Raw genomic sequence first — 17,375 nt, 5'->3', positions numbered from 1 at the left:
CCACCTTGCTGGCGTCTGAGTCGGACTGGAGCTCTCTGCCCTTTACCAATCCAGCCACGGGCCCATCCATCTGGCCCATCAAGACTCACTCTCATTTCCTCAGTCCATAAAACCTTAGAAAAATCAGTCTTGATATATTTCTTGGCCCAGTCTTGACGTTTCAGCTTGTGTGTCTTGTTCAGTGGTGGTCGTCTTTCAGCCTTTCTTACCTTGGCCATGTCTCTGAGTATTGCACACCTTGTGCTTTTGGGCACTCCAGTGATGTTGCAGCTCTGAAATATGGCCAAACTGGTGGCAAGTGGCATCTTGGCAGCTGCACGCTTGACTTTTCTCAGTTCATGGGCAGTTATTTTGCGCCTTGGTTTTTCCACACGCTTCTTGCGACCCTGTTGACTATTTTGAATGAAACGCTTGATTGTTCGATGATCACGCTTCAGAAGCTTTGCAATTTTAAGAGTGCTGCATCCCTCTGCAAGATATCTCACTATTTTTGACTTTTCTGAGCCTGTCAAGTCCTTCTTTTGACCCATTTTGCCAAAGGAAAGGAAGTTGCCTAATAATTATGCACACCTGATATAGGGTGTTGATGTCATTAGACCACACCCCTTCTCATTACAGAGATGCACATCACCTAATAGGCTTAATTGGTAGTAGGCTTTCAAGCCTATACAGCTTGGAGTAAGACAACATGCATAAAGAGGATGATGTGGTCAAAATACTCATTTGCCTAATAATTCTGCACTTCACTCCCTGTACATGATATAGTCCATATACCCCTTTTACCTTTAGGGGTTGGCCGGGGATAAGGTCATATGACATACACGAGACCACTGTGATTGGTGGGACTTAATTGGGGACCGCCACACCTGGGGGTATAAATAACTTAGGGATCAGTGCACAAATTGGAGCCGTATTTTTAGTGCCCCCTGGAGCACCCCATGCTGCAGACTGCTGTTCAGGACCGATGTGTTAACAGATGAGTATCAATTTATCTTTTCTACTCTGCGCTTGTTGTAATCCACATATTTGCACTATCGTTGTGAACTTTCTGACAGCTGAACACTGCCTGGAGGGTGCTCCAGTAATTTATTTTGGTTTAATTTGGTTTGATTATGCTAAACCGTTGGCGTGTGGCCACTGAATATTGATAGTGACTCACTGGATTGTCCACTTTCTCTTTTGTCTCCTGACGAACCTGCCATTGAAGGGGAAACGCGTTGAGACTAGGACTGTAATTTAATAACCAACAGTATTTTATCCAGTGCATTGAATGACCCAGGCATCCATATGGGCCAATTCTTGTTGTAAGGGTGCTTTAAGGACAGGTAGTTTTAGGCACGGGGACAGAGTGCCTCTACCATCTGGGGGCATCTCTGGGCAGAGAATAGACCAGGGATATCTTAGGGACACACTAGGGACCCATATGGTATTGCCCTGTGTCCACCGCTGGTATTGTAACATCCACACCTGATCCTTGATGGTTTCTTACTATTTGTGTTCGTTTTTGCTGTATGTTTGTGAGGGACCTTGTGATTTTATTATATTGATAATAAAAGCTATGTTTTAGGTAGTTGGCCTCAGTGACAGTGTACCATAGACACACCCCACTATATGCTATGTGGTGCCAGCACCACCTAGGGGCGAATGGATGTAATGACACTGCCAGCCAGAAAACAGGAAATCAGGAAATACCATACAATGCGAATAAACACATGTATGTGTATATATATATATATATATATATATATATATATATCAAGATGTTTGAAGTGTCCCATTCTCACACATATGTGGGACACTGCATGTGGGACAGGAAAGATATGAGAGATGAAAAGTAGGCCTGTTTTGCATCAGCGAGTGAGGATTTACATATGAGGAGGGATTGCTTGTATGTGGTGAAGTGATCCTTAGGCCTCATGCACACGACAGTTTTTTTTCACGGTCCGCAAAAACGGGGTCCGTGGGTCCGTGATCCGTGACCGTTTTTTCGTCCGTGGGTCTTCCTTGATTTTTGGAGGATCCACGGACATGAAAAAAAAGTCGTTTTGGTGTCCGCCTGGCCGTGCGGAGCCAAACGGATCCGTCCTGAATTACAATGCAAGTCAATGGGGACGGATCCGTTTGATGTTGACACAATATGGTGCCATTTCAAACGGATCCGTCCCCATTGACTTTCAATGTAAAGTCTGGAGTTCTTTTATACCATCGGATTGGAGTTTTCTCCAATCCGATGGTATATTTTAACTTGAAGCGTCCCCATCACCATGGGAACGCCTCTATGTTAGAATATACTGTCGGATATGAGCTACTTCGTGAACCTCAGATCCGACAGTATATTCTAACACAGAGGCGTTCCTATGGTGATGGGGACGCTTCAGGTTAGAATACACTACAAACTTTGTACAAGACTGCCCCCTGCTTCCTGGCAGCACCCGATCTCTTACAGGGGGATATGATAGCACAATTAACCCCTTCAGGTGCGGCACCTAAAGGGGTTAATTGTACTATCATATTCCCCTGTAAGAGATCAGGGCTGCCAGGCAGCAGGGGGCAGACCCCCACTCCCCAGTTTGAATATCGTTGGTGGCACAGTGTGCGCCCCCCATCGGGCCCCCCCTTCCTCCCTCTAATGTTAGAAATCGTTAGTGGCACAGTGTGCGCCCACCATCGCCCCCCCCCTCCCTCCCTCTATTGTAATAAATCGTTGGTGGCACAGTGTGCGCCCACCATCGCCCCCCCATCCCTCCCTCTATTGTATTAAATCGTTGGTGGCACAGTGTGCCAACCACCATCGCCCCCCCCCCTCCCTCTATAGCAGTAACAACATTGGTGGCAGTGTGCGGCCTCCCATTCCCCCCCCCCCATCATTGGTGGCAGCGGAGTTCCGATCGGAGTCCCAGTTTAATCGCTGGGGCTCCGATCGGTAACCATGGCAACCAGGACGCTACTGCAGCCCTGGTTGCCATGGTTACTTAGCAATAGTACAACAGTAGAAGATTCATACTTACCTGCTTGCTGCTGCGATGTCTGTGAACGGCCGGGAGCTCCTCCTACTGGTAAGTGAAAGGTCTGTGCGGCGCATTGCTAAAAAACTGTCACTTACCAGTAGGAGGAGCTCCCGGCCGGTCACAGACATCGCAGCAGCAAGCAGGTAAGTATGAATCTTATACTGTTGTACTATTGCTAAGTAACCATGGCAACCAGGGCTGCAGTAGCTTCCTGGTTGCCATGGTTACCGATCGGAGCCCCAGCGATTAAACTGGGACTCCGATCGGAACTCCGCTGCCACCAATGATGGGGGGGGGAGGAATGGGAGGCCGCACACTGCCACCAATGTTGTTACTGCTATAGAGGGAGGGGAGGGGGGGCGATGGTGGTTGGCACACTGTGCCACCAACGATTTATTACAATAGAGGGAGGGAGGGGGGGCGATGGTGGGCGCGCACTGTGCCACCAACGATATTCAAACTGGGGAGGGGGGGGGGTCTGCCCCCTGCTGCCTGGCAGCCCTGATCTCTTACAGGGGAATATGATAATACAATTAACCCCTTTAGGTAACGCACCTGAAGGGGTTAATTGTGCTATCATATCCCCCTGTAAGAGATCGGGTGCTGCCAGGCAGCAGGGGGCAGTCTTGTACAAAGTTTGCAGTGTATTCTAACTAGAAGCGTCTCCATCACCATGGGAACGCTTCTGTGTTAGAATATACTGTCGGAAATGAGTTTTCACGAAGTGAAAACTTAGATCAGAAAAAGCTTTTATGCAGACGGATCTTCGGATCCGTCTGTATGAAAGCAACCTACGGCCACGGATCACGGACACGGATGCCAATCTTGTGTGCATCCGTGTTCTTTCACGGACCCATTGACTTGAATGGGTCCGTGAACCGTTGTCCGTCAAAAAAATAGGACAGGTCCTATTTTTTTGACGGACAGGATACACGGATCACGGCCTCGGCTGCAAAACGGTGCATTTTCCGATTTTTCCACGGACCCATTGAAAGTCAATGGGTCCGCGAAAAAAAACGGAAAACGGCACAACGGCCACGGATGCACACAACGGTCGTGTGCATGAGGCCTAAAAGTGGAATTTCTTCTATCACCGCTCAGCAGCCCTGGAAGCTTTTTAGGTCAGGTTGGTGTGCCAGGGTTGATGGTTGATTTTTCGGGTTTTGTTGTGTGTGAGGGGGGCAACAATGTCCAGAGCTGTACTTATTGTGGTGTTATACAGGGTGGTGGCAGCATCTGGGTCTTGGAGGGAGCAATCAGGGCATATCCTAGCGAGATGAGACAACCCCTTTAAGAAGTACATTCTTCCTGTGATTCCTCCAATTAATCCTCCCGATCCAGTTGTAATTCAAGGCAATTTAGAGTACAAGGTAGAAAAAATTCTTCAAGTCCTCTTTAGTACTTTATTCATTGAAAGGGATACGGTGCTAAAAAAAGGATATGGGTCGCTGCTCGGGATGTTCACGCTCCTTGTTTAAAGAGGAAGTTTCATCTCGAGTTTCCATCGAAACCTGCTTCTTATGTTGAGGGTCTGGTGGCCCCTCCTAAGAGGGGGGGTAATGTAATAAAATTACCTGTCCGGGCTCCAGCGGCACGATCCTCAGCCTCAGCACATCTACACCAGGAGAGACATGCTGCTAGCCATACCCCTGGGGGTGGACCACATCCTTAGTAACAGGATGCAATGCTCTGCTTCTCCCCACAGCGGACGAGATTAGCAGTGGGCTGATTAGCTCAGCTGCTCCATTACTAGTGTTTCTGACTAATGGAGCACCAAGTCAATGGACCTTTCAGGTTTTAATTCAGGGACTCAGCGCTCTATTTAAATCCCTTCCTGGCCAGACATTATTGCCATTGATAACCTTTATCGGCTCAAGCTGGTTCCCTTATTCCTGTATTGCTATTTGTTTCCAGTCGTCCTGACCCCAGCTTGTCTTCTGAGCACTCTCTATCTCATGTTTTGGTTCTGCATAGCCCATCTGGTTCTGTCCCTGTTTGTACTACTCTGTTTTTGTGTTGTCCGTGTTGTGTGTCTTGTTTGCCCTGCACCTATACTAGAGTAGGGACTGTCGTCCAGTTGCGGTTCTGCCATATAGGGATTACACTGCAGGTAGGTAGGGTAAGCGGGCTGGGTTCTAGTCCAGGGACTCACTGTGCTCATCTATCCCTACCTACAGTGATTGCAATTTACAACATTCTTATCTGTTCAATGTTTTTTGGGGGGGTTTTGTTGCTGGACTCTGCGATGGAAAAATTGTAGCATACCACGCTTTTGCATCCCCCTCTCAACGTATATGTTAAACGAGGGACAAAAATGTGATGTGAACACAATCTTATTATGAAACTGCTACAAATGCAACACACACCGGTAATGTTCATACAAATCTTTATTAAACAAATATGCATACAAACAAGATAAATAATTAGTTGAATGATAAAAACCCAGTAGGGAAATGCAGAGAAGTGTGGATGAAACCCCCAGGGCCAGTACGTATATCAATACATCATTGTTGCATAAAGTTGCTGCTGCCTGTATGGTACACCGGACACTGTATAGAAATGCTGAAACAATCAAGTAACAGTCTCATCAATGAATGCACAAATACACCACAGGTCTGAAAAATTCAACACTGGGTGGTTTGAGAAGACCAAAGAGCATAACACTGTACGGGCTACCACTTGCCCATGGTATCAACACACATACAGCAACACAAGCGGTACATAGCAGATAACCAACCTGGCTGGAGGGCCGTCCCTCCAGCCAGGTTGGTTATCTGTTATGTACCTAGTATGCTTGTGTTGCTGTTTGTCCCTCCAGCCAGGTTGGTTATCTGTTATGTACCTAGTATGCTTGTGTTGCTGTTTGTCCCTCCAGCCAGGTTGGTTATCTGTTATGTACCTGGTGTGCTTGTGTTGCTGTTTGTGTGTTGATACCATGGGCAAGTGGTAACCCCGTACAGTGTTATGCTCTTTGGTCTTCTCAAACCACCCAGTGTTGAATTTTTCAGACCTGTGGTGTATTTGTGCATTCATTGATGAGACTGTTACTTGAGCACATTGATTGTTTCAGCATTTCTATACAGTGTCCGGTGTACCACACAGGCAGCAGCAACTTTATGCAACAATGATGTATTGATATACGTACTGGCCTGGGGGGTTTCATCCACACTTCTCTGCATTTCCCTACTAGGTTTTTATCATTCAACAAATTATTTATCTTGTTTGTATGCATATTTGTTTAATAAAGATTTGTATGAACATTACCGCTGGTGTGTTTTGCATTTGTAGGAATTTCATGTTTTGTGGCCGTGTGGTGCATATAGTGGCTGGTCTCAGCCTTTATTGCTATAGAACACAATCTTATTGTAGCGCTTTGAAAAGTTCACTCTAACTTGTGGAAGTTAGAGTCTTTGTGCCATAGATGATAATGAGGACTGGTTTAGTGCATTGGATTCTTGTTCTGATTGTTGCAGTAACTATTCAGCGTGCACCATGGGAAGGGGTGGGGTGGGGGGGAGTAAAGTCCTTGGCCTGTGTTGTTTTTGTTATTGAAATCCTGCATAGTATAAAAAATATCTATGTAAAAACGCAGAACAATGACTGAAGGCTATACCGCAGACAAGATGTTCAGAGAGGGAATGTTTCAGTTTTGTCCTAGACCTTCATAACACTCACTGATGAACGATTGTGTTGGCATATTTTGTTCAGGCTCAGACTGGTACGCTGGGAAGGTGGGGGATTCCTCTGTGGACCCCCAGTCTCCTGCACCCGAGATAAGATGGAGGAGTAATTATTTCTCCTTACTCAGGAGAGATAATTATTGTAACCACTAGGTGGCAGTATGGCACACTGATGCAGCCTCCTACTGGTGTACATTGTACAGGAGGCCCCGCAGTATCTTCTAGACTTCTGGGGCTGCACGCTGTGAAGAAGGACAGAAGGTGTCTGCCTCCTCTTGCCCTCCCTGCTGTCAGGAAACTGTGGCTGCTGGAGAGAAGGACTCCTCTGCGGTGCTGGTCTGATTTCTCAGGTGTGTGACAATAGTGAGCTGTAGAAGGCTGTAAGTGGGAAATGGGGGACTCCTTTATAGCAGAAACAGATCTGTATATATGTGCTGCTTTCTGCAGAGTTCAGAGGGGCATTGGGGGGGGGGACTCTGCCCTAGGTCCCCCCAATGCCTCTGCTTTAGGTGAACCCCCATAAGTGCCTCAGCTCCAGATGCACCCCTAATATTGAATCTTCTCCAGTTGCCCCCCTAATACCCCTGAAGCTGCTCCAGGATCCCCATGCTGACCCTGCCATAGATGACCCTAATGCCTCTGCTTTAGATGTACCCCCATAAGTGCCCCAGCTCCAGATGCCCCCACTCTAAATGCACCACTAATATTGCCTCTACCCTAGTTGCCCCCCTAATACACCTGTTCCAGGAACCCCACTATTACCCTGCCTCAGGTGACCCTAATGCCTCTGTTTCAGTTATGACCCCCTGTTTGTGCCCTTTGCTCACGTTGATCCTCTAACACCTTTGCTTGGGCTTTGTTAAACGTTGTGACCTGCAAAGGGGTTTGGACTTATGCCCAAAAAATTCTGCACAGTGCGTCACATTCTCCAGTATTGACACGTATGGTTTACATTGAGGCAGTGATGATATTTTGTATTTACAGGCATCACTGCTGTCATGTAAAGAGATACTGGTGGTGTAGTGGTAAAGGATTTAACCCCTTAAGGACACGGTCATATTTCACGTTAAGGACCACTACATGTTTTGCAAATCTGACTAGTGTCACTTTATGTGTGAATAACTTTAAAATGCTTTTACCTATCCAGGCCATTCTGAGATTGTTTTTTTGTCACATATTGTACTTCATGACACTGGTAAAATGGAGTAAAAAAAAAAAAAAAACATTTTTATTTATAAAAAAATACAAAATTTACCCAAAATTTTGAAAAATTAGCAAATTTCCAAGTTTCAATTTCTCTACTTCTATAATATAATCATTTTGGGAATTACATTTTATTTTTGGGGGATGTTACAAGGCTTAGAAGTTTAGAAGCAAATCTTGAAATTTTTCAGAAATTTTCAAAAACCCACTTTTTAAGGACCAGTTCAGGTCTGAAGTCACTTTGTGAGGCTTAAATAATAGAAACTGTGATGAATACTACACCTCGTGCACGCTTGACGTCAACCATGTCGAGCTCACGAGACCTGGTATGATCACGGGTTTACCAAAAACGTGAAGTTATGCCCTCCAGTGGAGCACGTAAGGTCAGGTTGGTAGAGTTTACACACACACCTCCTGTCCACGCGGACACAGAGAGGCAACAAGCTGAGAGAGCCTTTTCACTGCCGCAGTGAACAGTGCCTCCTCAGCCCAGTTATCTGCCATCAGTTCTTGTTTGATATAAGCCCGGTCCACTAACGGGATTATATAGGGTCAGAAACCAACCCGCGGTAGCTTATAACTAGGCCAAAACACGGACGTGGGGATTCGTGATCGAGATACAAGATAGCACAAGATTAAATTATAGATTTAATCACCGTATGGGCACACTAGATTTAACACAATATACACAGACAATATATACAGTGGTCTGAGGTTACAGATACAGGTTATATGGTTACAACAGGGTTAAGCAGTGTAAAAGTCAGTTAGCGGGTAAGATGAAAGTTCCTTTGAGATGTTGTTTGCTGGAGTCCACATGAAGGGCCGTGATCTCAGCTATTTCCTGGGTCCCTCTAAACACATTTGTAGGATGTGACCCCTCTTCAGAGAAAGACCCGCCTACTTGCTGGCACCAGACTTTTAACCTGTAGCCGGCCCATCCCCTCCCAGCCTCAGGGAGGGGTCCACTCCCCCTCTTCTTCTTCTGGGCTGGCAGCAAATGACCCGCAAAACCCTTTAGGGTTCATAGCTCCAGACCAGAGGGTCACAAGGAGATGGTTCTGGGACCAATGGACCTGCCTGGGTTCCAGCTACAAGTAGAGTCCAAACCTGGTACTGTTATGTGGTTTCTATGGGGAGATATGGATACCCTACTCCCCTGACCTTGTCCCATTAAACAAAGACCATGGGCACGTACCTCATGGCCACCAAGACAAAAATATGTATCCGGTTTGCGCCTGCAATGGCTAGGCGATTCATAATTCCTTATGAAAGGTAGGTGCCAACATGTCTGGGAGGGCTCATTGATCCTGGGCAAGGGCGGATACCCCATGCTGGGGGTTTTCCTGCAGGATTCAGCTTGGCTCCAAAGTGGTGGACTGAGGTGTGACCTTCTCCTTGAAGCCTGGACCCCCTGGGGACTTTCTTCCTTGCCAACTGACACTCAGATGGCTGGGGGTTGGAAACTAATTTTGCATGAAAACTGAACATGCCAAGAGGTGCATAAAATGATCAGGGCTGGGGGCTTTGAAGCAGGGCCCTCCTGTGGAGTTCACTACCTCCGCTATCTGTCAGCAAATGGGGGGGGTGAGGACATGCCTGACAGTAAATATTAATCCATATTCCTCACAGAAACCACCCAAAAATGACCCCAATCTAGAAACTACACCCCTCAAGGTATTCAAAACTGATTTTGCAAACTTTGTTAACCCTTTAGGTGCTCCACAAGAATTCATGGAAAATAGAGATAAAATTTAAAAATTTCACTTTTTTGGCAGATTTTCCATTTTAATATTTTTTTTCCAGTTACAAAGCAAGGGTTAACAGCCAAACAGAACTCAATATTTATGGCCCTGATTCTGTAGTTTACAGAAACACCCCATATGTGGTCGTAAACTGCTGTACGGGCACACAGCAGGGCACAGAATGAAAGGAATGCCATACGGTTTTTGGAAGGCAGATTTTGCTGGACAGTTTTTTTGACACCATGTCCCATTTGAAGCTTCCCTGATGCACCCCTAGAGTAGAAACTCCAAAAAAGTGACCCAATTTTAGAAACTACAGGATAGGGTGGCAGTTTGGTTGGTACTATTTTAGGGTACATATGATTTTTGGTTGCTCTATATTACACTTTTTGTGAGGCAAGGTAGCAAGAAATAGCTGTTTTGGCACTGTTTTTATTTTTTGTTATTTACAACATTCATCTTACAGGTTAGATCATGTGGTATTTTTATAGAGCAGGTTATCACGGACGCAACAATACCAAATATGACTACTTTTTTGTTTGTTTGTTTGTTTGCTTCAGTTTTACATAACAAAGCATTATTTTATTTTTTTATGATTCTTTAGTGTCTCCACATTCTGAAAGCCATAGTTTTATTTATTTTTTGGGCTTGTGTAGGGGCTCATTTTTTTCAGGATGAGATGATGGTTTGATTGGCACTATTTTGGGGTGTGTATGTCTTTTTGATCGCTTGCTATTACACTTTTTGTGATGTGAGGTGACAAAAAAATGCCTTTTTTTTTTTTTTTTTTACGGTATTCACCTGAGGGGTTAGGTCATGTGATATTTTTTATAGAGCAGGTTATTACGGACACGGCGATACCTTTTTTTTATTTATGTAAGTATTACACAACAATATCATTTTTGAAACAAAAAATTATAATTTTAGTGTCTCCATATTCTGAGAGCCATATTTTTTTTTGTTTTGGGGTGATTACCTTAGGTAGGATCTCATTTTTTGCAGGATGAGATGACTGTTTGATTGGCACTATTTTGGGGTGCATATGACTTTTTGATCGCTTGCTATTACACTTTTTGTGATGTAAGGTGACAAAAAATGGTTTATTTAGCACAGTTTTTATTTTTTACAGTGTTCATCTGAGGGGTTAGGTCATGTGATATATTTATAGAGCCGGTCGATAAGGACGCGGCAATACCTAATATATTTTTTACCAATTTTTTTTTTAACTTTATTTGGGGGAAATTACGTTTTTTATTTTTTTTACTTGAAACTTAACATTTTTTAGGGGGGTAAACTTTATTTTTTCAACTTTTTTTTCACTTTATTTTTTGTCCCACTTTGGGACTTCAACTTTAGGGGGTCTGATCCCCTTTACAATGCATTCCAATACTTCTGTATTGGAATGCATTGGCTGTATGAGTAATACAGTGTAATACACCGCGTGGTGGTGATCGGAACTACACAGGACGTACAAATACGCCCTGTGTCCTTAAGTACCAGGACATCAGGGCGTACCTGTACACCCTGTGTCCTTAAGAGGTTAAAGGAGTTGTGCAGGTTTTCAAGTTATCCTTTCCACATCATAGGGCATAATTATATGATTAGTGGGGTCCGATTCTACAACCCCCACTGATCCCAGGAACAGGTCCTGTTCCCCCTTTTTATGGTGTGACAGGCCACACATATGCCCTGCTGCTCCATTAATTCTCTTTGGGACCACTGGAATTAGCCAGCGATGTACTCCGCCATCTCTGGGGACCCCATAGAGAATGGATAGAGAGGCAGGGCATATGCTCGACCTGCCACTCAGTTAAGAAGGGGAATCAGTGGAGGCTCCAGCGTTCAGACCTCTATGGATCACTTAGTTATCCCAGATCCTGTGGATAGAGGATAACTAGAAAAGTGGACACAGGCCCTTTAACAGGCAAGCATTTCTATTTTAGTTCGACACATATTTTTGGCCAGATTTTAAATTTCTATTTTTATTTATTTTTTGACACCCAAAGAAAACCTTTAGGCCTCTTTCACACGGGCGTCGCGTGTGAGGGCCAGATAGGATGCGGGTGCGTCGCAGGAAAATGCGCGATTTTTCCATTCAAGTGCAAAGCATCTTAATGCATTTGCACGCACGTGAGAAAAATCGGCATGTGTGGTACCCAGACCCGAACCCAAACTTCTTCACAGAAGTTGGGGTTTGGGTTAGGTGTTCAGTAGATTTTATTATTTTCCCTTTTAACATGGTTATAAGGGAAAATAATAGCATTCTTATTACAGAATGTTTAGTAAAATGTCCATTAAGGGGTTAAAAATAATAAACAAATTTAACTCACCCCATCCACTTGGTCGCGTAGCGGATCTCCTCTTCTTTCTTCTTTCTTCAGGATCTGGCTAAAGGACCTTTGATGATGTCACTGCATTCATCACATGATCCATCACATGGTCCATCACCATTTTACTTAGCATTCTGTATTAAGAATGCTATTTTTTTCCCTTATAACCATGTTATAAGGGAAAATAATAAAGATCAGGTCCCCATCCCAATCGTCTCCTAGCAACGATGCCTGAAAAATCGCACCGCATGCGCCCTTGCTTGCGATTTTTACGCAGCCCCATTCACTTCTATGGGGCCTGCGTTGCGTGAAAAACGCACAATATAGAACATTCTTCGATTTTCACGCAACGCACAAGTCACTGCTCATGTGCACAGCCCCATAGAAATGAATGGGTCCGGATTCAGTGCGTGTGCAATGCGTTCACCTCACGCATTGCACCAGCGCGGAAAACTCGCCCGTGTGAAAGGGGCCTTAAGGATAGGGAATGTGAAAAGGTGAAACGGCTATGACACGACAGGTGATAAGTGTCTGATTGGTGGGGGTCTGACTGCTGGGACCCCCATGATCAAGGGAACGTGGTCTTAAAGGGGTTGTCTCACTTCAGTAAGTCGGATTTATCATGTAGAGAAAGTTAATGCAAGCCACTTACTAATATATTGTTATTATCCATATTGCTTCCTTTGCTGGCTGGATTAATTTTTCCATCACATTATACACTGCTTATTTCCATGGTTACGACCACCCTGCAATCCATCAGTGGTGATTGTGCTTGCACAATATAGGAAAAAGCACTAGCTTATGTGTGCTTCCATGATCTCGGCCACCAGAGAGGCTGACACTTTTAGTGGGCAAGCATGACCACCTCTGCTAATAACAGTATATTAGTAAGTTGCTCGTATTAACTTTCTCTACATGATAAATGCCACTTACTGAAGTGAGACAACCCCTTTAAGACCCTTGGGTACATAGATTGGCGGTAATGTAATTGAATGTCTCAGGACCCGTTTTTTCATGATCAGTGGGTGTTCCAGCAGTCAGACCCCCAGCAATCTGATATTTATCACCTATCCTGTAGATAGGCGATAGGTCATTATGGCAGGACAATCCTTTTAAATAGGCTACATGCACATGAACGTTGTTTGTTTCCGTGTCCGTTCCATATTTTTTTTTTTTGCAGATAGGATGCAGTCCCATTCATTTCAATGGGTCAGCAAAAAACGCAGACAGCACACCGTGTGCTGTCCGCATCAGTATGTCCGTTCTGTAGCCCCACATTTATGCTTCAAGGGGTTAAAGGGGATGCCTCTTTTTTTGTTTTTCTTCTTTACACTAGCACTTTATTGTATTGGACTATATGCAATCAAATGTAATGTATATATACTTCTGCTTCTTCCCTGCATATGTAACTGAGTACTAGCCTCATCCCAGTTGTCCCTCTTTTATGAATTTTTATTCCGCTGAATAGTGCGGACTCCAGTATATACGTTTTTAAAGGATTGCATTTAATAAAGAGATTTTTTGCAAATAATATGGTCGTTTGTAGTTTAATGACCTGGGCATACACATCTTTGCTGTAGGTTTTGCATTTTACTTATTAGGGTTAGGCAAAAAATGTCTTGGTGCGTGCATTGCATGTTTCATATGTGTGATAGGAACTGCATGTGTCTTGCTTCTGACTGACTTAAGAGCAGGATATCCATATATGTGTAAGGCTACTTTCACACTTGCGGTAGCAAGGTCCAACGGGCTGTTTCGGTGGGGGAACAGCCTGCCAGATCTGTGCTTACGCTAGCCCACCGCGTCGCCGGAGGTCCGCTCCGGCCCCATTCACTATAATGGGGGCGGGCCGGAGGTCCAGCCACAGTACGGCAAACATGCAGAGAGGCAGCCAGACAAAAACTACAGCGGGCTTCCGGCGGCACGGTGGGATAGCGCTAGCACAGATGCGGCAGGCTGTTCCCTCGCCAGAATCTGTTACTGCAAGTGTGAAAGTATCCTAAATTCTGCCACATGTATGTTTAAGCATTTTGCTATAAGTGTCTACTGTGGGGATTCCCGCTGGTAGTTAGGATTAGTGGGTGCAGCATATATATATATATATCTATATATATATACAGTACAGACCAAAAGTTTGGACACACCTTCTCACTCAAAGAGTTTTCTTTATTTTCATGACTATGTAAATTGTAGATTAACACTGAAGTCATCAAAACTATGAATGAACACATGTGGAATTATATACATAACAAAAAAGTGTGAAACAACTGACTACCTCTTGAATCTCATCAAGAGAATGCCAAGAGTGTGCAAAGCAGTAATCAAAGCAAAAGGTGGCTACTTTGAAGAACCTAGACTATGACATATTTTCAGTTGTTTCACACTTTTTTGTTATGTATATAATTCCACATGTGTTAATTCATAGTTTTGATGCCTTCAGTGTGAATCTACAATTTTCATAGTCATGAAAATAAAGAAAACTCTTTGAATGAGAAGGTGTGTCCAAACTTTTGGTCTGCACTGTATAAATATATATATATATATATATAAGAAAATCCATGGCACTTACAAAAAACAGTTAGGCCCCTTTCACACGGGCGAGATTTCCGCGCGGGTGCGATGCGTGAGTTGAACGCATTGCACCCGCACTGAATCCTGACCAATTCATTTCTATGGGGCTGTTCACATGAGCGGTGATTTTCACGCATCACTTATGCGTTGCGTGAAAATCGCAGCATGTTCTATATTCAGCGTTTTTCACGTAACGCAGGCCCCATAGAAATGAATGGGGTTGCGTGAAAATCGCAAGCATCCGCAAGCAAGTGCGGATGCGGTGCGATTTCCACGCATGGGTTCTAGGTGACAGTCTATTCACTGTATTATTTTCCCTTATAACATGGTTATAAGGGAAAATAATAGCATTCTGACTACAGAATGCTTAATATAATAGTGCTGGAAGGGTTAAAAAAAATAGAAAAAAGTTAACTCACCTTATCCCCATGATCGCCTAGTTCCCGGTCGGTCTGTTCTTTAGCTGTGGCTAAAGGACCTGTGGTGATGTCAGATCACATGCTCCATCACCATGGTGATGGACCATGTGATTGGAGCATGTGATCTGACATCACCAAAGGTCATTCAGCCCACAGCTAAAGAACAGACCGGGATCTACACGATCATGGGGATAAGGTGAGTTAACTTTTTTATTTTTTTTAACCCCTCCAGCGCTATTATACTAAGCATTCTGTATTCAGAATGCTATTATTTTCCCTTATAACCATGTTCTAAGGTAAAATAATACAATCTTCAGAACATCAATCCCAAGCCCGAACTTCTGTGAAGAAGTTCGGGTTTGGGTACCAAACATGCGCGATTTTTCTCACGTGAGTGCAAAACGCATTACAATGTTTTGCACTCGCGCGGAAAAATCGCGGGTGTTTCCGCAACGCACCCGCACATTTTTCCGCAACGCCCGTGTGAAACCAGCCTTAGTGTGTTTATTACACCAGGTGCAACGTTTCGGTCCTCTCAATGGAACCTTTTTGAAGCAACAATGATATAGTGGTGCACTCATGATATATTAATACTGCCAGCATACATAATTGAATAATATGATAATTAACATTCAATGTGCAAATGTGTACAAAAAATACTATAAAAATACAGGGAAAAATTCATATTGCAATACATCAGTGAAAAATCCATAAGAAAAATACAAAATCATGAATAAGACCCAATATTACAAAATTAGGAAATAACATCCATATGTGTAAAATTGTCTGTGATAATTAAAAACAATCCTGGATTGGTGGGAAGAAATCAGAACAAGGGGCGGCCATTGTGAAAGTCACTGTTATTTAATATAAACTTGCAATAAATAAATACCCGAGCAACGCCGGCACATCAGCTAGTGTATATATATATATACAAACCGGATTCCCAAAAAGTTGGGACAATATACAAATCGTTAATAAAAAACTGAATGCAAATGATGTGGAGGTGCCAACTTCTAATATTTTATTCAGAATAGAACATAAATCACGGAACAAAAATTTAAACTGAGAAAATGTTCCATTTTAAGGGAAAAATATGTTAAATCAGAATTTCATGGTGTCAACAAATCCCCAAAAAGTTGGGACAAGGCCATTTTCACCACTGTGTGGCATCTCCCCTTCTTCTTACAACACTCAACAGACGTCTGGGGACCGAGGAGACCAGTTTCTCAAGTTTAGAAATAGGAATGCTCTCCCATTCTTGTCTAATACAGGCCTCTAACTGTTCAATCGTCTTGGGCCTTCTTTGTTGCACCTTCCTCTTTATGATGCGCCAAATGTTCTCTATAGGTGAAAGATCTGGACTGAAGACTGGCCATTTCAGTACCCGGATCCTTCTCCTACGCAGCCATGATGTTGTGATTGATGCAGAATGTGGTCTGGCATTATCTTGTTAAAAAATGCAGGGTCTTCCCTGAAAGAGATGACGTCTGGATGGGAGCATATGTTGTTCTAGAACCTGAATATATTTTTCTGCATTGATGGTGCCTTTCCAGACATGCAAGCTGCCCATGCCACACGCACTCATGCAACCCCATACCATCAGAGATGCAGGCTTCTGAACTGAGTGTTGATAACAACTTGGGTTGTCCTTGTCCTCTTTGGTCCGGATGACATGGCGTCCCAGATTTCCAAAAAGAACTTCAAATCGTGACTCGTCTGACCACAGAACAGTCTTCCATTTTGCCACACTCCATTTTAAATGATCCCTGGCCCAGTGAAAACGCCAGAGCTTGTGGATCTTGCTTAGAAATGGCTTCTTCTTTGCACTGTAGAGTTTCAGCTGGCAACGGCGGATGGCACGGTGGATTGTGTTCACTGACAATGGTTTCTGGAAGTCTTCCTGAGCCCATTCTGTGATTTCCTTTACAGTAGCATTCCTGTTTGTGGTGCAGTGTCGTTTAAGGGCCCGGAGATCACAGGCATCCAGTATGGTTTTACGGCCTTGACCCTTACGCACAGAGATTGTTCCAGATTCTCTGAATCTTCGGATGATGTTATGCACAGTTGATGAGTCTTTGCAATTTTTCGCTGGGTAACACCTTTCTGATATTAGATTATAAAGAGAAGGGATCCGCTCACCCTTATTCTTCTCAGGATAGGTGCTCCAATCCAAGGTTTGAGTCACCCCTCAAAGTTTGGATTATATAAGTAAAAAATGGATTGGTCACTCTTATATGGGAATACAGGATATTTTATTTGGCATACATGTTGAACAATTGGATAAAAGAAGCACTTAAAATAATAACAATTTAAAAAATACAATAAAAAATCTTTTGTAAACCATTCAGTACAGTGTCGTATACTTAATCTCTATCAAGAAATATAAACTCTGCTGGTGATAGATTCACTGCATAGA

Source organism: Bufo gargarizans, chromosome 6, assembly GCF_014858855.1.
Source record: "Bufo gargarizans isolate SCDJY-AF-19 chromosome 6, ASM1485885v1, whole genome shotgun sequence".
Lineage (NCBI taxonomy): Eukaryota > Metazoa > Chordata > Amphibia > Anura > Bufonidae > Bufo > Bufo gargarizans.
This window is presented reverse-complemented; position numbering follows the sequence as displayed.